Genomic DNA, 20,968 nt, shown 5'->3' with positions numbered 1-20,968 from the left:
ATCATGGGCTCATGTCATCCAGGATAATGTGTCTTTGGGGGAATTTGTCCCCTTTCTGCCAGTGGGAGCCAGGGCCAGAGAGAAAAATTAGACACGTGCCTCTGAAATCATTAGCATTTCTTCAGGCATTAATTAAGTCATTCATTTAATGAACATCCGGGGAGCACCACCAACTGGTCAGCCCTTGACACTAAAGCTAAAATCATCAAACAAGGCTCGTCCCTACCCTCAAAGAGCTTGTAAACCCACAGTTCCTATAAAGAACAGCAGTGCCCTACAGTGTTAGGAGAAAATGTGAGTTGGAAGAGAGCCAGGAAGGCTTCCAGGAAGAGGAGAGCTTTGAGCTACCTGAGAGCAGAAGTGCCCCATGTGCAGAAATGAGGAAAGGCCATTCCAGAGGGACGAGCACACACAAAGGTCAAGAAAGGTAAGCAGTGGACTTTGGCAGTATAATTATTCTGGAGTGACTGGAGCTTAGGTGGGAGAACACAGTGGGAGAGAGGCAGACCAGACCCGTTCCTCAGGTGCCTGTAGGTCACACGTGACATTTGACTTTACCTTGAGGAGCCACCGAGGAAGCTGGACTGGATGACAGGATCAGATCCATCCATTCGATGACTGTTTTTTGAGCTTCAGGTGCTGTTCTTAGTTCTGGGGGGCCTAGGAAGAGGCACATGTTGTACCATGTGGACTCTTATCCTCAGGAAATGCAGCATCTAATCAGGAAGCGAGGGGATTTGGGGGGTGTGTGTGTGTCAGAGACCTGACCACATATATTAACAACTACAGGGGAAGGGAGCCAGGTTGCTAAACAGATGAAGTGAGTAAGGCCACGGAAGGAGAAAGGTCCTAGGGGCGGGCAAGGTAAGATCGAGGGCACAAGGAAAGGTTCTTGAGAGGTCAGGAGGAGGGATGTTTCACTTTCCAGGCCTAAGCTCTGGGTTCGGCAGAAGGAAAGGGGCTCAAGAGACTAAGTGCTACTGAGAGAGAAGTGATCAGTGGTGGGTGATCAGTGGGGAGGGGAGGAGGAGGGTCCGAAGTTCACTACCTCGTTCAACAGGGCAAATGATTACTGAGTATGACCAGGGGGCCAGGGACACAAGCCATGGCTGTGGGCTGTGCCCCCACCTCTGGGAGCTCCTGGCCTCTTTCTGCCCAGCTTGCTGCCCCGACCCACCCCTCCCAAGTCCTTTTGTTGAAATCACATCTCTGAGGGTGCCTGAAATGGCCCCTCCTCAGAGAACTTTCCCATTTGCCATCAACACGGATGTTTTCTCCCTCTGCTGGGCCCTGTGGTGCTTTGGTCTCTGTCTCTCCCTTTTGTGTGTATGCTTCTCCTCCTTCCTCCAACTCAACTCTGAGATTCTTAAGGATAGAGACAGCAATTTGTGTCTTGCAGCACCCAAATAGACGAGGGGCTCCATAGAAGTTTGTTGAATTGGATGACTGACTGAATGAATGAATGCATGAATGAATGAATGGACTTCAAGAGCCCAGGTCACTCCTTAGATGGAAAAGACCACAGCTCCCCCCAAACCCAACTTTTACTGAGCTTCTCCTTTCCATCCGGCTGCTGCTTGTCCCAGGGCTGGCTGCTGTGTCACATGCTGTCATAGGCCCTCTGCACTAGGGTGAGGTCAGGGCTCTGGCAGGAGGCCAGAGCTGCTGGGTTTGGACTCACTCTGTCCGTGAGCCCAGGTGACAGTAGAACCCCGAGGGTTCCTGCAGGCTCACCTATGCCCCCTGAGACCTGCTGACCAGGATGCTGGAGCAGCCCTCAGGCCTTCCTCCCCATGATCTCCGCTTTCTCTGCGCCTGTCCTCATGTCCCTGCAGGACAAGCCTGTCAGTGGACACCATCAGCTACCATGCTGGCCTCGTGCTGCGCTGGCTCCCTGCGCCACCCATCCCCACCCCCACCTTGCCTGATGGGAGGCCTCCCTCCGGTTGGTCCCAGTCTTCTGCTTGAGCTTTGGCTTTCATTATCCACCTGCAGGTCCCCCCCCCAAAAAAAATTAGATACGTACCCACTCTGTGAATCTTTTTTTAATGTTTTATTTATTTAAGTAATCTGTACACCCAACATGGGGCTCAAACTTATGACCCCGAGATCAAGAGACGTTACTACTACTACTCTGGCTCCTTCGACTGAGCCAGGCAGCCATACCCACTAGATGAATCTTTATTCAATGTTTACTACGGCCCAGCTCATGGTTAGTTGCTGGAATTTCTAAAATGAAAGACAGTCCATTCTCAAGGAGCTCATGGTCCCGCAGGACTGGATGGGGTTAGGCAAGGAAGTGGCCAGTTCCAGTGTCGCCTCATCCCATAGTTAGAGCCGAAGGTGGGAAGCCCAGGTTGCCATGGGAGCGCTAGGAGGAGGGGGTCTGGAAGGCTAATAGGGAGGGGAGGGGCATGCCCAAGGGAAGAAGAGAAGGGAGGGAAGAGAGGGTGTTCCAGCCGGTAGGAGTGGTGACAGCAGAGGGCCGAGGGGAGACTGGTTTGGTATGGCTGAGTGTGGGCAACTGGGGGTTTGATGGTCAGATAGGCTGGACTGGGCCACAGGACTGTCACTATGCGCCCATGCCCACCTAGGGAAAGAAACCCCTCCTTCAAGCCCTCTCAGCTGCCACCTCCTCCAAGAATTCCTATTTCCCCAGCCCATGTGGTTTCTTCCTTTACAGCAACCAATGGCTGTGTATCCGAGGGCCCTCTTCATGTTCTAATTTATTTGAGCCTTATATGTGTACCTGCCCCAGCTCTCCCACTGGACTGGGAACTCCTCCAGAGCAGGGACACATAATTTCAACATTCTCCATAAACATCTAGAGGGGATATACTCTGGGCCAGGTCTAGGGTCCCTCGAAGGCAGCAGAGATGTCCACAAACTGAATAGAAATGCCAAAGTCCCCACCCAGATCACCTCTGTCCCTTTATCAGGCTTATCGGTGAGTCATCTGGAGGTTGCTTGATGAGCAAGGGACCCATCCAAAGGAAGGGCAGTCATCTGATGCCACTTGCTGTGTGACTTTTGGCAAATCCTGTAGCCTTTCTGATAGGAAAAAAAGTAACTCCTCCTTCAGGGACTTGTCAGGAGCAAGTGCGCTAACAAATATGGAAGTGCTAGGTGAACTTTAAAGCAGCCTCCAAAGGCCAAAAGTTTGGGAGTACAGTGCTTTTCCACTATTCCTGTCCTGCCTGGACAAAGCTGGCTCAGCTCAGCTTGGCCCTTGGCTCACTACTCCTCTCTCTCTGGTTTGCCTTCCTTTTTTTTTTTTGCATTTCTTATCAGCAAGGAAAAGCTTCCAGTTCTGCTAGGAGGCCTCATGTGTAAGGCTGTGATTTCCAAGGCTGCAGAGCATCCTCTGTTTCTAGAGGCTCTACTTCTTGGTTTCTTTAATCTCTGTGTTGAACTAATCTGCATTTCAACATCGGGAGAGTGGGAAGTTCTCAAACATGTTCACATGGTGGAGCCTCTAGAAGCCAAAACCTATTTCGTGGAACTTAAAAAAAAAAAAAAAAAAGTAGCACGTGCCACCTCAAATCATCCTTAGCTGTGCTAAACCAGAGACCATGTGATCTTTGGTTCTCCTGGAGCAAAGCAGTAGCAGGGCAACAGGTTTAAGGTTGAAGAAGAATGTCAGAACCTCAAGTCCTAAGTGGAGAGCACTCTACACTCAGCCTTCGGATGGGTCTTTATGTTTAGGGGTAGGACTTCTGTTCAAGGGAACAGAATTTGAGAGCTCTGAGTCTCAGAGTCAGACCAAACCTCAAAGAAACGGCCGAGCATCCTGAGAGCTCTCCTGGCCTCTTGGCTGCCCTAGATTTCCTTACTTTCCATTTTCCTTTCTTTTCATTCATTTCCTTTTTTTTTTTTTAAGATTTTATTTATTGAATCATGAGAGACACACAGAGGCAGAGACACGGCAGAGGGAGAAGCAGGCTCCCTGCGGGGACCCCGATGCGGGACTCGATCCCAGGACCCTGGGGTCACGCTCTGAGCCAAAGGCAGACGCTCAACCGCTGATCCCCCTCAGGTGCCCCAGCTTTCCTTTCTTAGATGCTCACCCCCATGATGCTCAAGACTATCTTGAACTTGCATCTCTTCTTGTCTCTTCCTGGAAAGGTAATGGCACATGGCAGCTAGCCAAGGACAAGCGTCTCGGTGCAAGACTATCTGGATTCAAATCCAACCTCTGTGCTCACTGTGTAACCTGGGACAAGCTCTGCCGGTGCCTCAGTTGCCCTATTTGTAAAATAGCAATAATAATAGTGCCGACCTCCACAGTCCTGGCGAGGACAGTTAGCGCCGGGGCCAGCGCACCCTTTCCGTAAAGGGCCGGCAAGTAAATCGTTCTGGCGTGCGGGCCTACGGCGAGCCCCAGCTGCCCAGCTCGGCCGCCGCCCCCAGGACGTCCATGATCGGTGAAGTGGGCCCGTGAAACTTAATTTCTAAAAGTAGGCGGCGAGCCAAGTGGCTTGCTGACGCCGAGTTAATGCATGATGAAAGTGTTTGTCAGAGAGTAAATAAGAAATGTTAGCAATTTTTTTTTAATTTATTTATTTATGATAGTCACACCGAGAGAGAGGCAGAGACACAGGCAGAGGGAGGAGCAGGCTCCATGCACCGGGAGCCCGACGTGGGATTCGATCCCGGGTCTCCAGGATCGCACCCTGGGCCAAAGGCAGGCGCCAAACCGCTGCGCCACCCAGGGATCCCCCAATTATTTTTTTTAAGATTTATTTATTTGAGAGAGTGTATGTGGGGCTGGGGGGCGGGGCAGTCAGAGGGAGAGGGCGAGAGAGATTTCTGAGGGGGCCCCCCCGACTCTCCTCCTGTCGCCTGACTCAGAGCCCTCAGTGCCCCTGGCCAGGCACCCAGTTCTGCTCTTCACATCTGCCCCGGGGTCCCAGGCTTGCCATAGCCCCCTCCCCACTACCTGCAGCCAGAGGTGCTCCCTTCCTGCCAACCAGCAGGGCAGCAGGAGGGTCGGATTCCACTTCCTTCTGTGCAGGGGAGGCTGGACCTCCAGGCACAGGGAATGGGGTGAGCTTCCCTGGAGCCACTCCCAGAGGCAGACCCTGGAACTGGAAAAAACCTTGGGAATCCTGCCCTCGGGTGCGGGTGCGTGGTTCCCTAATTCTTTGTTGGTTGACAAAACGCCTGTGCATGTATATTCTGGACAATGTTCCAAGTCCCCTCTCTTCCTTTCCTTCACACCCCAACTTGCAGCTTCTCTTTCTCTATTTTTTAAAAGTATTTTATTTATTTATTTGAGAGAGAGAGCATGAGTGGGGTGCTTCTCTCGCCCTTTCTTTCTCTCTCTCTTTTATGTTTTAGTTTTTTAAAAAAATATTTCATTTATTTATTTGAGAGAGAGAGCACAAGGGGGGTGAAGGGCAGAGGGAGAGGGAGCCCAACATAGGGTTGGATCCTGAGCAGAAGGCAGACGCTTAACCAACTGAGCCACCCAGGTGCCCTGTCTCTCTCTCTCTCTCTCTCTCTTTTTTTTTTTATCTTTATTGAGGTATAATTGATAGAGAAAACAAACTGTGCATAGTTAATGTATACTACTTAGAGAGTTTAGACCTAGGCATGTACCTGTGAAGCCATCATCACGATTGGGTAGTGGACAGATCCACCACTTCCAAATGTCTCTTTGTGTCCCTTTGTGTTTTGTGTTGCTTTGCTTTATTTTTGTGGTAAGAATAGTTACCCTGAGATTCACCCTCTTCACAACATTTTAAGAGCACCACGTCGTGTTGTTGACAATAGACACCGCAGCCTTCCCTTACTAGACGCTGTGGGCCGTGTGACACGACTCTTCTGCAGAGAACACAGTCTAAACCCCAACAATGTCTGGAGCTGGAGCCAGCCTGCCATGGTGGCAGCTGCAGTAGTTTCGCTCTTGCCAGCCTCTGTGTCAGAGGGATGGGTTTCCTGACCCAGTCTCAGCTCCAGGTTACACCCTTCTGGGGGCCTGTGGCCCTCTGTCCCCTCTTTCAATGCTCACTTCCTTAAGAAGCCTTGCCAGACATTGTCCCCAGCTCCGAAGCCCTCACTGGCGCTAGCATCTCCCTCAGAAGGTATGCCTCAGAACCCAGGCCCAGCCGGTGTCCCCTCCTCACCCTGACAGGCCTGGGAGGGCCAGAAGGGTGCCTTCTCTCTCCTTCATGGCCTTCACTACCTCCCTAGCTGGCTGGAAGAGGTTTCTAGAACTGCCTGACTCACCCACAACTGGTGTTGTCAGGCTGGCTGTCATGTGGCACGGTGGGTCCCAAGCGGGTAGGCGGGCAGCACGGGTTGGGGTGGGTGTGCTCCCAACCCATTCGGGGGCCTCCCCCCTTCTCCATGTTGTCCTGTGTTGCTGTCTTGGTGCCCAGGAAGCTGGCTGAAGAGGGGAAAGTCTGACCCCTCTTCCTGTCAACAATGACTTTCTGCTCAGAGCTGACCCCTCTGCGGTGAGTCACCGGGAAGGGCAATCAGCCTCTGCCAATGGAGGAGGAAGCATCAGTGTTAGAGCTTTCCTTCCACAGCCCAAGATAGCCAGAGGCCTGCGGCTTACTGGCTTAGTCGAGGGCCTTCCATCTGAGAGAGGAGGCTCGCAACCCCTCCCCCAAAGTGGGGGTGGTCTCTAGTCCATCTGGGGTTCTTAAGCATGGCTTTGACCCGCGTCAAGCTTGCTTGCAGTCTTTGGAGGCTCTTCATTTCCTCTAGAATAAGGTCCAAATGCATTAGGTTGGCCCCAACCTTCCTTGGCTTCATCGCCCTTCACTCCTTTCATGCCCTCGGCTCCAGTCTGGGTGGCTGGCCTCCTTCACTCCTGCACGTGAGAGTGCCCACAGCCACCTCCATACCTTTGCCTTTTGCATGCCCCTTCCATGCTCTAATGTCTTTTTCTTTCCAGATGTACCTATACTTTAAACCCCACTTCCACTCTCACATCATCCATCCATTCAAAAAATATTTGTCGAACACCTTTAACTGTCAAGCCTTGTGCCAAGAGCTGAGGTTTCGGCCACCAACTAGCTAGACAAGCTAAGCATTCATGGGCCAGTGAGGCTTGTGGAGGGTACAGAGACATAAACAGGCACTTGCAATGAAGCAAGGTGGGCTTAGGGGGCTAGGGAAATACCTGGGAGGAGCACCTGGCTCCACCTTGAGATCACCGAGGACTTGCCAGAGGAGGTGACACTGCTGATGTCTTGATGAGTGAGGAGGAGTTAGGTAGGCAAGGGAACCAGGGAGTGAAGGGGGCAGCCAGGATGTTGAGACCAGCAGAAGAGGAAAGGAAGAAGGTCCAAGGCAAGTGATGGTACATTCCAGGAACTGAACGTTGGTCATTAAGTCTGGAGTAGATGGTGCAAGGGGGTATGGGGGGAGAAGAGGTTGAAAGCTACCTAGTGACTGCACAGTTTGGATTTTATCCTCAGAGCCATGAGAAGCTGATGGAAGGTTTACAGCAGAGGCTCACAACAAACAGACTTGCACCTTAAATGGTCCAGGTGGTCCACGGGAGGGCTGAAGATCGGATGAGGGCAAGCAGCAGGCCCTGGACACTGGTTAGGAGGCAATGTCTGTGGTCTGGGCTGGAGGCTTGGTGGCTGGAACCGAGTGACAGCCCGGGAGCTGAGCACAGAGAGGAAGCTCCAGCGCTCCTTCCAGCCACCAGACTTGGTGATTGCCTAGCTGGGGGTGGAGGGGAGGGGACTCAGCCTGGCTGTTAGGTTTCTGAGGAAGCAGGGGGGAGTTTGTCTGCAAGAAGCAGTCTGCGGTTAGGAGGATGATGAGCTCAAACTTGAACCCGTTCCGTTTGGACTTTCCGAGGGGCAGCCAAGGGCAAGCAGGTGCCCCAGAGGTGGGCAAAGCTAGATCTCTGGAGAGAGGTTCCTGTGGAAGGACAGACTTGGAGGCCCCGGGTGCATATGGCCTTTGAACTGGGAGACGATGAGATGGCCTCTTCCACGAAGCCGGCCTTCGCCCTCTGGCCCACTGTACCCAGCCCTAGGCCTCCCTTGACATAGTACGTGCTGCCTGTGGGAGTAGCTGTTCTCTAAGTATGTGCCATCTTCCCTATCAGAGTTCTCAGAGATCAGCCAGTTAGGAGATCCCTGCAGTAAGTCCTCACAGCAGGGGTGAGAGCCTAATCCAGAGACAGAGGACAGATACAAGAAATATTTGAAAAGGGGTTTTAGTGGGACTCATTCATGATTTGTGGGGTATGTGGGGTGAGGGAGAAAGAGAAGTCCCAGCTACTCCCAGTTTACTGGCATAGGGGTTCCTCTAGAGGACAGGAGGAGGGACAGGTTTCAGGAGGAGGAAAATAGGTTCAGTTTTGGACTTACTGATTGTGTGGTGATGCCTGCAGAAGGAACCTCTAGCTACAAGTCCAGATGGTCACAGGACACAAGAGTCTGAGGCTAAGAGGAGAGTCTGGAGTTACACATGAAGCAGCCTCATCCACCAGCCCTCTTCCTGCCCCAGCCACATCGGCCTTCCTTGCAAGCTCCTTTGTCACCTCAGGGCCTTTGCAGGTGCTCTTTCCTCAGCCTGAAACATTCTCTCCTTACACATTCACATGGCTTGTGTGCACAGGTCATTCAGAGCTCTCTAGAGTAGCCCTTTACCCCATCACTCGCTATCTGCTGGCTCTGCTTCTACTTTCGCTGCAGCATTCTATTGTGAATCATTTATGTGTTTTGCGGTCTCTACACCTGGAACTTAACTTCTTTCAGGGCAGGGGTTCGGTCTGTCTGGTTCACCCTCACCTTGAAGGCACCTGAGGGTGTTCAGAGCAGGCACCTATAAACACAGGTAATAGAATAGCTCACCGGGGAGGGGATGGCTGTACCAGCTGCCAGCACCAGTGCAGAAGGGTGCCAAGTGGACGCAGAGTAGGAGAAGGGGCTGGGACAGAAGCTGACACCTCAGGCAGGGGAGAGGGGCCCCAGGTGGTCAGTGCAGTGGCAAGATGCCCAGGGGATGGCGAACCCCAGCAAGAGGAGGGCACCCCAACCACAGAAGGCATGAGCTGCAGACTGGAGGGGAGAGGAGGAGAGATGCGAGCGGCACTGGACGCTGTGCCACCTCCCTGATGGAAACTAGGGTGGGAATGGAGGTACAGGACAGCCGTTGTGATGAGCGATGCCTGCAGCCCCCTGACTGCTCTCCTGGCCTCACTTCGGCAGTGAACTCCCCGTGCGGAGTAATCTCAGAAGTACAAATCAGATCATGTCACTCCCCTGCTCAAAAACATCGCTTAGAATAAAACTCAAACTCCCTAGTGTGATAAACAAGGCCCTCCAGGCCCTGGCCCTGCCTTCTCCCCTGACCTCATCCCCCCACGCTGGCCCCGCTCACTGCACTCCAGCCACACGGGCTCCAAGCTGGTCCTTGGGCCAACAGCCGCCCTGCCTCAGGGCATTGGCACTGCTGTTCCCTCTGCCTGGAATGCTCCCTCCCAGACTGTCACCTGGCCCTCTCCCACGTCTATAGTCCGTCTCTGCCCAAATGTCACTTCTGCAGAGAGGCTTTCCTTGAGCATCCCGAGATGGAGCTGTCCCATCTGCTGCTGCCTTACCCCGCTTTATTCTTCTGCACAGCAGAACATTGTATCTCCTTTTTATTAGATCTGCATTTATTTATCGGTTTCGTGTTCACCTTCCCTACTAAAGTGCACGTTCCAGGAGGACATGGAGTTGTGTCTGTTTTGTGCCCGCTACATCCTCGGCACACGGAAGAGTGCCTGGCACGTGCTCGCTATGGGACGGATGTGGGAGCAGCAATAACTGGATGTCGGAGGCAGGTGTGAGGCGGCGTCCTCCCCTGCAGTGGCTCTTCATGACAGCTTTGCGAAGGGTCATGCTTCTCGGACAGAGAGAGCCCAGGCTCGCAGCCAAGCGGCTTGCCAGGCAGCCAGGGCCCCGCTGAGCGCCACAGGGCGCAGCCCGCTCCGAGGCCCTTCTCAGGCGCAGGGGGGCCTCCTCTGGAGGGGGAGCCCGCCCACCCGCCTTGCTCTCTCCTGGTTTAGGCGGGAGATGAAGAAGGGCCCCGGAGAGGTGCTGGGAGGGGAGGAGAAGGAGGAACCCAGGAGCCCAGAAGGGCAGGGAATGCCAGGGAGGGATGGGGGCGGCCTGCCCGTGTGGGCACCGTGGGCTTCCCCGAACCCTGAGGGGACACCTTGGACCCCGCGGCCCAGTCCTACCTCCAGGGGATAAACAGGGACTTGCCTCAGGAAGGGATGCTCCTGCTCATGAAGTGCTGACCTGGTCTTGCCTTCTTCCCTCCACCCCTCCCCTCCGAGCTGCTGGGAATTCCCCCATTTCCTGGTAGGAACAGTAGAAGCTCGGGGGGGATTTTCCTCGGCCCAGGAATGTGGGACACTTTCCAGCTTTTGTCATGGCTTCTTCACACTCTGCAATACGACTTCTCCACGCTCTCCCCACAGGTAAATTTGGAGATGCTGGGCTGAAAGGAGAGGATAGTCTCCCGGAGACCTCTGTGTCTGCTCTGGGAGCAACCCTTTCCCCTCGCATCTCCCCACACGCAGGGAACAGGTCGGCTCTGTCTGTCCGCCCCCTCCTTAGGGTGACTCAACGGCTCGGGCCAACCGCAAACACACGGCCCCTAAAACCAAGATGGTGCCTGGTCGGTCGCGGCTAGAGTAGGAGGCTTCTGCTGGGGCATCTCAGTGCTCCGGTCCACTTGCCCAGTGAGTCACTCTAGCCGGCTCCTCTGTAGTTCCCGATGCTGCCTCTGCTAGCTGGAAGCTTCCCTGCCCTGTGCCTGGCTCCACGCGGGAGAGAGTGGCTATAGGGTGGGCTGGGAGGTGGCGTCAGTCTGCCGGCCTCAGGGGGCCCTCCAGGACAGGCCGTGACCTGCTGGTGCCAGGGGTCTAGACAGCAGTCACATGAATCGTGAGCACTCGTCTGGTCTGAGACATCTCCCAAGCCAACTGTTTACTCACAGGTCCCCAGAGCACTTGCTACTTCTGAGCAAGTCTTTCTCTGTTCATTTCAGCAAATGTTGACCCTGCCAGGCCTCCTACAAGGCAGTAGAGGGAAGAGGAATGAAGGAATGAAGTAGACACAGCTCCTGCCCTCAGGGAGACTGAGGCTTGTGCTAACAGATCACCCAGGGGGGCTTTTTTGACACACAAGGCTCTGGGCAGGGGCATGGGGCCTCAGATGAACGAAAACTGAAGCAACGTAGGTTTTGCCTGGGAAGACAGGTGTACACTGGTAACTCCACAACGTGCCCTTCTCAGCACACGCCTGGCAGGGACCAGTGTTCTCTCCTGGGATCCCCAGAGTCTCACACAACTAGACATATTTGCAAGGTAACTTCCACAAATGACTTCTAAACAGCTGACTGTATCACAAGACTGAAAATGCATGCTAGATAGAGAGCTTGGCAATTTCCTGCCTCTGTTGTAGAGGAAGGGGTTAATTCTGAACACGAGGATCAGGTAAGGGACCCAGGGAGGAGGCGTGATCACAGCTAAGCCCTACCGGTTGGAGATGGAGAATGAATGGGAAGGACATCCTAGGCTGAAGGGACAGCACATACAAAGCCCTAGAGGCAGGAAAGAACATGACTTATCACAGCAAGTGTAAAATGGCCAGAGGGACTGGCACAGGGTACATGGAGGGAGAAGCAGAAGATGTGGGTGGCAAGGAACACAGGGCAAGGTCAAGAGGAATCATGAATACCACACTAAGATCTTTGTTCTGCAGATACAGGGTCCTCTGGGAAATATTGAGGACAGGAGTCACAGGGACTAAGCAGTGTTTGGGGAAGATTATACTGATGACTGTGACATACACTGATGTCCATGTGGCGAAAGCATTGCTAGGAGTGTCTTCTCTTTGGCCTTGGCCTCTTGAAGAGAGGAAGAAGCCAGAGAAAATCGGGGTGGGGGATGTGCAGAGAAGTCGCTTGGGAAGCCATTGTAATGTTGGGAGGCAGATGACAATGATACGAATCGGAATAGGGGCCCCGGTCATAAAAAAAAGGCAGAATTAGTGACCAACTGGATGGGAAAGTCAGACTCTTTTCCAGCCAGAGTGGAACACAAGAGAAGGTGCAGGCTCTCTGGGTCAGGGGAGGAAGATGAGGCACACGGTTCTGGGTTGTTCCCCTTCGGGCTCCTTGGGCTCCTTACGTAACATTAAGAAGAGAAGGACTCGTAGGAGATTCTCTCAGTGGATGCCTTAGCCTAGGAAGACACAGAGGAATCCATTTTGTTCAAAGCTCACACAAAATCGCTTTCTACTATGGCAACATCTCCCAGTCCCCTCCTAGTTTTAGCAGCTGCCACCTCCCTGCTTCCCACCCACCACCATAGCAACCCACGTGGCTTGACAAACAGGGACGCGTTGCCAAGAAGCAAGATGTCTGCAGGACCCACGGAGGCCCTGCCATCACTGTGGATGATGTCAGCCTCTATGATGTGACCCAGCCCACACCCTAGCCTCTTAGTTGCTCCTCTTCTCTATCTCTGACCACCTCCTGTCCTACTGTGTCATGGCCACCCACTCCCATAACCACTCCCCAGACTTAGTCACTACCCAGAACTCCCCCACCTCTGAAATTACTAACTCTGGCACCCTTCTATCCTCTCTGCTTATTCACTCAGTCATTAGCCTACACCTGTCTTCTGACTTTATCAGAAGCATCTGTTCACAGCCAACCCCCCCCCCCATCTTCCTCCCTATCCTTCCCCTTTCTTCACCCTCCTCTTTGATGGCTTAGATTGTAGGGCTCAGGATTTCATTCATTCTTCCCCATAATGTAAATTCCCCTTTGTTGCACCACCTGGCAAAATCCCAACTGTGGATCAAGAGCTCTTCTTTTCCTCTGAGGTGTACCTACGTCGGAGGTGATTTGCACCCGGAAAAGACCACACCAGCAAGCTGACTGGATCCTCATCACTGGTGGTCACCAAGCTTGACCGGGTCCTCGGTACTGCCTGCTATGTTTTCCCTAGTCAACATCTATTCAACTCCTTGTACAATCACCTTTTTAAACCTTATCCCCTGTCCTCAAACCTTCCACATATTTACCTCCATCTTTTAATTCTCAGAGGTTAATATCATGTCTCCCTTCAAAGACAAAAATGGGAACCATGAACCAGGGCATCTTTCAACATCCTGCCATTCAGTCTCTCAACCTGCCTGTACCCTCCATTTGCTTCCTGGTATAATGGGAGGTGTGTATCCTGTTTAATCTTGCCACTTATTTTTTGGATCTCAGCCCTTCCTTTCTGCCATCTCAGGATCTTGCCTGTCCCCTCTTCTTCCTCATCTTCAGTTTCTTCCTCTCTACTCATGTCTTCCCATCAACATTTGAACAAGATCAAGTGTCTGATAAATTAAGCCCTCCCTTGATCCTATCTCTTTCTCCAACGACTATCTTCTCCTTCATAGAAAAATATTTCAAATCTTCCCATATACTGCTCTCACCAAGGCCACCAATGACTTGTCTATTCATTCAGTGAATGCTTTTAGCCTTTGCGTATTTGATTTTTCTGCTCTGATCATTTCTACCATTCTTAGCTCAGTGACATTCTGCTTTTTTCCCTCCTTTTTTCTCCTGTACCAAAATCCTAAATGTTGGAGTTCATCGGACCCTGTCCTAGGCCTTATCTCCTCTATATATTGGTCCAAAGCACCTCTACATTTCCAATGATTCAAGTGCTTCCCTATGCTGGCAATTGTCAAGCATATACCTCTGTCTAGACCTCTCTCCTGAGACTTAGATCCATGCATGCAATGGCCTGTAGGGTTATCAGGTTTAGCAAATAAAAATATAGGATTCCCAGTTAAATTTGACTTTCAGCTAAACAATAAAAAAAAAAAATGCTTTAGTGTGAGTATGCCCCATGTAATATTTGGGACAGATTTATCCTAAAAAATTATTTGTTGTTTTTCTGAAATTCAAATTTGTTCCTTACTCTCTCTGGCAAGCCTGAATGACTTGGCATCTTTATCGAAGCCTCACAATCGAATCTCCCATGGGACAAACTCAACTATACACTGGTCATATAAATGAAAAAAGCAAAATTATCCCTGGCTCCACTGCTCTTCTTTAGCTCCTGAATCCTCCTAAATATCCCTGAAATCTGACAGCTATCCTCTCCAGTGACAGCTATCACCCTAAAGAGGCTGCCATCATCTTCTACCCATCAGTTTCCCCTCTGGCCCCTACAGTGTGATTGCCACATAGCAACCCAAAATATCTTATGCCTATTTTTATCATGATTTCATTGGTTTGAATTCTAAAATTTGAAATTCTTGGGGTGCCTTGGTGGCTCAGCTGGTTAAGGGTCTGCCTTCAGCTCAGGTCATGATCCTGGGGGGGGCCTGGTTTGAGCCCCACTTCCATCTGGGTTCTCTGCTCCATGGGGGAGTCTGTTCCTTCCTCTCTCTCTGCTCGTCTCCTGCTCGTGCTCTCTCTAGCACTCTATCTCAAATAAATGAATAAAATCTTAAAAAAAAATAAAGTTTGAAATCCTTACCACTAGTGCCCCCATGCCCTGCATGTTGTGGCCTTTGCCCATCTCTCCTTCCTCTCTATGGGCACTTACTCTACAGTCACTCTGAGCTTCTTTAAGTTCCTCAGAAGTCCTGAGCCCACTCTTGACTTGGGCCTTCCCTAAGCTCATCTCTCTGCCTGGAACACTCTTTTCTCCCTCTTTTCCTCTTCGCTCTCAGTAGTCCTTTAGGTCTCAGCCCCTGTCCTTTGCTTCCTGTCCTCAATCCTGTGCTTCTCTTTTGAGACTCTCGGCACTCTCTCCTCACCTGTTTATGCCTGGACCTTGTCTGTCTTCTCCATTGTGTCCCAAAGCCCTAACACAGTCCCTACCCCAGAGAAGGAGCTCAATTAATATTTCAGGGATGATTGTGAGAGTAATCCATCTCCCCTTTCAGCCTGGGAGGTCTCCTCTTATCTTCCTGTGAGCGCTCAGCACGGGGCACTCCCAGGACTGGAATGGTTTCCAGACGGATTTAGAGTTTACCTACCACTACATCTCCCAGTGGGACATCTCCATCCTCCAGGTCCAACATCAGTAACCCAGACTTAGCCAGAGGTGTCTCCCTTCTGCATGTCAATAGAGTAAAGCAGAAGGCAGAGTGGCCAGAGACATGGAAGAGCAGATAGCCTCCTGCAGGATGATGGCGGGCCTGGTGAATTGAGGCCAAGACCCAGACATCAGGGCAGCCTTGTCTCCAGGCCTGGCTCCTGAAATGTGGCCTCCAGCATGGTGACCCAAGTGCCACAGAAGCCCCCCAATAACGGATGTGTGGAGCTTGGGGGTTGCGAGGGCTTCCAGTTGCACCCGCCAGTGGGCTTTTGCAATCGAGGGCCTGGAATCGAAGGAGGAATCGAGGCTATAGAGTCACTAATGAGCAAGTGACCATCAAAGCTGCATGAGTAGTGAGAATCCCCCAGGGAGACCATGGGGGTGTCTGTCCAAGGAGTGAGACAATGACTGAATTTGGGAGACATCTGGCTTAAGGGATTCAGCAAGAGGAATAAACTGCAGAAGAAGTAGAAGAGGAACCAGAGCTGTAGAAAGAGTATCACGAAGGCACACAGGTTGAGAGATAACATTTAAAGGAGATAACATTTAGAGAAGCAAAGACTGAGCAACAGTCAACTGCCCCAGAGAGGGTGAGCTCTGAGAAGCGGAGGCTGGGGTTGGAAAATGGGATGTCAGTAGTGCCCTTTGAAGAGAGAAATTAGCTTCTCTCTCTGGTTCCAGCCCCTTCTACCTTCACTCTGAATTCCCCATTGTGTCCCTTTCTTTCTTTCTTTTTTTATGATTTTATTTATTTATTCATGAGACACACACAGAGAGAGAGAGAGAGAGGCAGAGACACAGGCAGAGGGAGAAGCAGGCTCCATGCAGGGAGCCCGATGGGGGACTCGATTTCGGGACTCCAGGATCATGCTCTGGGCCGAAGGCAGGCACTAAACTGCTGAGCCACCCGGGCGTCCCTCGTGTCCCTTTCTATAAGCGAGAGAACCATTTATGACTTGGGAAGTAGTCAGGAAGAGGGAGAGAGTCAGTCCCGGTCAGGAAGCTCACATCTTCTGTGTCTGGTCTCCAGGGCCTGTGACTGCTGAGAAGGTGGTGGGATGGTTGCCACCTTTCAGAGGCTAACTGTCTAGTGCAGGTGTCTAGGGCCGCTGCTCAGCTCTGCCCCTGCTCAGACCAGGGGGCTCCCGGACAGTCCTCTTTTCTTGACCAGGCTCCTGCAGGCTGCATCCTTTTCTGTGTTTCTTCTTGTCAGCGCCCACTCTTTTGCCTGGAGTTTGTCTTTTACCTCCCCCTTCTCAGAGTCCCAGAACCTGACTGCAGAAAAGGTCGTTGTCTCCCCGATTTTCCATTTCATTCTATCCCACAAGAGAAGCCTACAACATCCTCCTCTACCTACATCTACTTCGGGAGACAAGCAGCAAAACAAGCAATCAATCCAACTTGGGGTTCAGAGTTACGAAGTCTGACAACCGACAAAGCCATGAGGTCCTGGTGTTTGCTCCCAGTCCCTCCTGGGAGCCTCCCTGGACCTTGACCTCAAGGGCCTCCAGCACATGAGGAATGAGTGCTCGGACGTGGAGGACAGAAGGTGTGCTGGAGTAAGGAATGAGTTACTTGGGGCTCCTGCGTGGCCAACTCCCGACAGCTTTCTGCTCCAGCCTGACCCATTTTCTTAGGCCTCCGAACATTCTACGCCAGAAAGGGCCAATAGGCTTCCACTGGCCAGCTCTAACCAGTCAGTGATGGCAACACTGAGAAGGAGTGTGCATTCAGGGGCTGTAGGAAACAGTATGACCATCAGTTCACAATGTCTTCCGTGGACAAGGGATGGAAGAGAGGGGTGCCGTGGGCTGTGTATTTGCCTAACTTGACCTATGCTCTTTCAGCCTCTTGTCCTTGACTCAAGCAATTCCTCCTTCCTGGGAACCCCTCCTTTCTTCTTTCCTTGTCCAAATTCTTTTAGGACCTAGAGCCTTCAGGAAGCAGGGCTAACTTCCTGCCCTCAGAAGCCTCTTTCTCATCTGCACTGTTTAAAGATAATGACTGGGGGCACCTGGGTGGCTCAGTGGTTGAGCGTCTGCCTTTGACTCAGGTCGTGATCCCAGGTCCTAGGATGGAATCCCGCAACTGGCTCCCTCAGGGAACCTGCTTCTACCTCTGCTTAGAGCTCTGCCTCTCTCTCTGTGTCTCTCATGAATAAATAAAATCTTTAATAAATAAAGGTAATGACTGTTGAGGGACATTTAGTTTGTTTTTAGTTTCTAGAGGGGTTGAATGGAGCTGCTGTAAGCAATAAATACATAAGTAAATAAATAAAACCCCCAAAAGTCATAACTCTTCTGCTCATTTGACACTAAATCTAGGCTGCCCTGTCAGGTGAAGTTCATTCTGGAAGGTTTACGTGTTCTCTCCCTGACGAGACTGTGAGCTTCTGGGGGGCAAGGCTCACTGTACCACTTTGTCTCTTGAGGAATAGAGAGGCTCAGAGAGTTTGCTGAGTGGAAAACTTTTTTCTACCCAGGAAAGACCAGAAAGATCCTGGCCCGGAACGGGGGTGAGGGAGGTGCTTGAGAGTTGGGTGCCTGAGCTGAAAACACAGAGGAGGGGGGCAGACCCCTGGGTTTAGTCAGAGGCCGTTCCCTAGAAGTCAGTTTCAGAATCAGGGCAGGATGTTTCTGGTGAGAGGTGGGGAAGTTCCAGCCCCTGGGAAAATGTGAAGGTTCAGAAGGGGAACCGAACAGTCTGCTGGGGAAGTCTCCCTAGAGAGCAATCCTAGTCCTTATTCTTTCTAGTACATGAGACCATTTGCACATGGCCAAGGTGCCCTCCTTTGTTTTTTTTTTTTTAATATTTTATTTTTTTATCCATGAGAGACACACAGAGAGGGACACAGGCAGAGGGAGACACAGGCAGAGGGAGAAGCAGGTTCCCCGTGGGGACCCCGGGATCAGGCCCTGAGCTCAACCGCCCTCCTGCCTGCACAGCATATTGCCCCAGACCGAGAGCACTGGCCGCCCCCACGCTGCTCATCTGCGTGTTGGTGAAGAGACTGAAGGTGTCGTGGTGCCCTGGGGGTGGCGGCCAGCAGGGTGAGCGCCCCGGGAGCTGCCAACCCAGGCCTGGAGCTGAGCTGTCGCCAGGGCCTCACAGAGTCGTGATTTATGGGAGGACAGTCTCTACCTCCCCCTGGGCCTGTTATGTAGGGGCGCAGTCTGTGGAGGGGGGCGGGGAGGAGTGGGAGCAGAAGGAAAGAATGGAAATCAAAGAGCAGATGCCTGGTGTCCCGGCTCAGCGGGGACCCTCCCCCACGCTCCCGTGGCATTGGTCACCCACGGTGTGCTATGGAGCTGTTCTCACTGTGCTCTATGTGTGCCTGCCCGCTTGGCCTCCCCTCCTCTTTCCCAGGCCCCGGGAAGCAGACGCTGGCTTCTGTTCCACCGTTTGCCCCCCCTGCCGCAGCCCTGGGGGGCTCCTGGGAAGCCTGGAGACGTGGCCGAGCCACCGGCTGGCTGAGTGCGGAGTCGTGGGGGTTAATGAATCCTAGAAGGCGGGCTCCTAGAAGAATCCCAGCTGCCAGCTCCCCGAGGGCCCACCAAACTCTTGGTGGCACCCTGTGCCCGCTCAGGGCGCCCGGGATAGGGTCGTGCCTCTGCTATCTCTGTTGGGCCTCCCCCTCCAGCCTCTCGGGGACGTGTCGCTCGCCTCCAGGTCTGAGTGTGTCAGCTGGTTCTGTGAACTGGCTGCTGAATGAATTTGGCCACTCCCAGGTTTACAAGTCCCGTTGGCAAACATCTCCCGCCTTGCCTTCCTGCAAGGCCTGGGCCTCTGCTCCCTCCGGGGGAAGCCTGAGGCCTGGGCCTGTTGCTTCTCCAGGCCCTCACGCACCCCCGTCTCTCATTGAGCAGAATTTGCTGGGCCTGGGTTCTGGGTGTGGATGTGCCAGTCACCCGGGGAGCATCAGGAGAATCGCCGGGAGGGCGCCTGCCCTCCTGCAGCTCCAAGTCCACCAGGGCGACCAGAACCCGTTGCGAAACTCTGCAAGACATGCTTGCTTGCTTGATAAGCACCACATGTGTACAGAGAGCACTGGTCCCAGCCCAGCTGGGCTCTCCTGGGTGGGCTGGGGTCTGGGAGGGACCCACATGAAAAAAAATGAGAAGCAGCTTCTTCCAAGAGCATGGAGAGCCAACTACTTCGGCTACTCAGCAGCTGTGTGACTTTGGACAAGTCACCTAACTTCTCTGGATTCAGGTTCTTTCTTTCTTTCTTTTTTATTTTTTAAAGAGGTATTTATACAGGGCCGCCTGAGTGGTTCAGTGGTTGAACGTCTGCCGTTCGACCCAACGTCTGCCTTCGAGTCCCACGTCAGCTCCCTGTAGGGAGCCTGCTTCTCCCTCTGCCTGTGTCTCTGCCTCTCTCTCTGTCTGTCTCTCATGAATAAATAAATAAAATCTTTAAAAAAATAAAGGTGTATTTATTCATCTCAGAGAGAGTGAGCAAGAGGCTGAGGGGAGGGGCAGAGGGAGAGAAAGAATCCCCAAGCAGAATCCCCTTGAGCACAGAACCCAAAATCGTGACCAGGGCCAAAATCAAGAGCCGGGTGCTTAACCCACTGAGCTACCAGGTGCCCCTAGATTTGGATTCTTATCCTCACACCAAGGTTCCCTGACCTAGGAGCTGATCGTACCTGGCACAGAGCTGTGGGCCAGCTGCTAGACAGAGAGAAGTTCTTGGAGTCCTCACTGAGGTGGAGGCACAGGTCCAACAGGGATGGACGTGGGGCACGTGAACCTAAGTCAACTTCCCACGATCAGTAGGTGCAAAGGGCCACAGCTGAGAGGCCAGGGGCACTAGCACCACATCCTCCAGTCTGGACACCAGGTGTCCCAGGCCGGAGCTTCACCTCCCCCTGTGTCCCTACCCCAGAACCACAGCTGGGGTGGGCAAGGACAGAGGGAGCCTAAGCTGAGCAGGAGGTGGGCGGCTGCAGGAGCCATATGGGCCCCAAGCAGTACAACAAAGATGAGCTGTTCCCCCCAGCCCGGGGTTGTTTATTTGCAAGCAACAGTGTTTGCACCAGCCAGTGTTCTCTTGCCGCCCAGGCCAACAGAGGCCGTCTGTGTGCTTGCCCAACCCCCTCACCCAGGCTCCGTCTCTGGCCTCCACCGGGGCCTACTCATGTGCAAATCCTCTGGCTCTTTGTAGCAGCTCTCCACACATGGAATCTGAGCAACAGGCTGGTTGGTGGCAATTTAGGAGGCAGTTTAGAAAGGCAGAATTTGGGGATAGCCAGGATGGCCAACAGCATGGGAAGCAGGCCCAGTGTGTGTCCTGTCACATCCCAGATGCCCGACTCTAGCCCCCCTCAACATGCCCTCACCCCTATCCCAAATCCAGGGCCCTGATGTGTCAGTGCTGGGAATCTAGGGCTCAGAGCACCTCCAAACTGGACTCCTGCAGTCCTGAAACCCTGAACCCAGATCAAACCTCTCTGAAGTTTTGGCAAGGTTGGGGGAAGCCTCTGTGAAGTGTCCCTCTGGGAGGTCAGACAACCCCTTTTTAGTGATTCTGTCCTTTGGGATCAGCACTTTTTATGCAGGGTGTCATTGAGCAGGCCACTGCCCTTGGGAAAGGTGGAGCACCTCAGCCCCAACACCCAAAGAGGGAAGTGTTTTCTTCTCCACCAGGAAAAACTGGGTAGGGTCCAGGGGCCTGGGCAGAGAGGAAACACCCAGGGAACGGGGGAAAACAGGTGGAGGAAGTGAAGGCTCAGCAGCAAGGCCAATAGAAATATTGAGGCTCCCCTTTGCTGAGAGGGAGCCCTGGAGAACAGGTTCCTGGCTTTGGAGCAGAGGCTTTGGGGTGAGACAGGTTGAGGACACATCTGAGGGCATCTAGGGGATAGAGGTCACCACATGCAGC

This window comes from Canis aureus, chromosome 8 (assembly GCF_053574225.1).
Source record: "Canis aureus isolate CA01 chromosome 8, VMU_Caureus_v.1.0, whole genome shotgun sequence".
NCBI classification, from domain to species: Eukaryota; Metazoa; Chordata; class Mammalia; order Carnivora; family Canidae; genus Canis; species Canis aureus.
The sequence above is the reverse complement of the archived record's forward strand: the minus strand, read 5'-3'. Positions refer to the sequence as shown.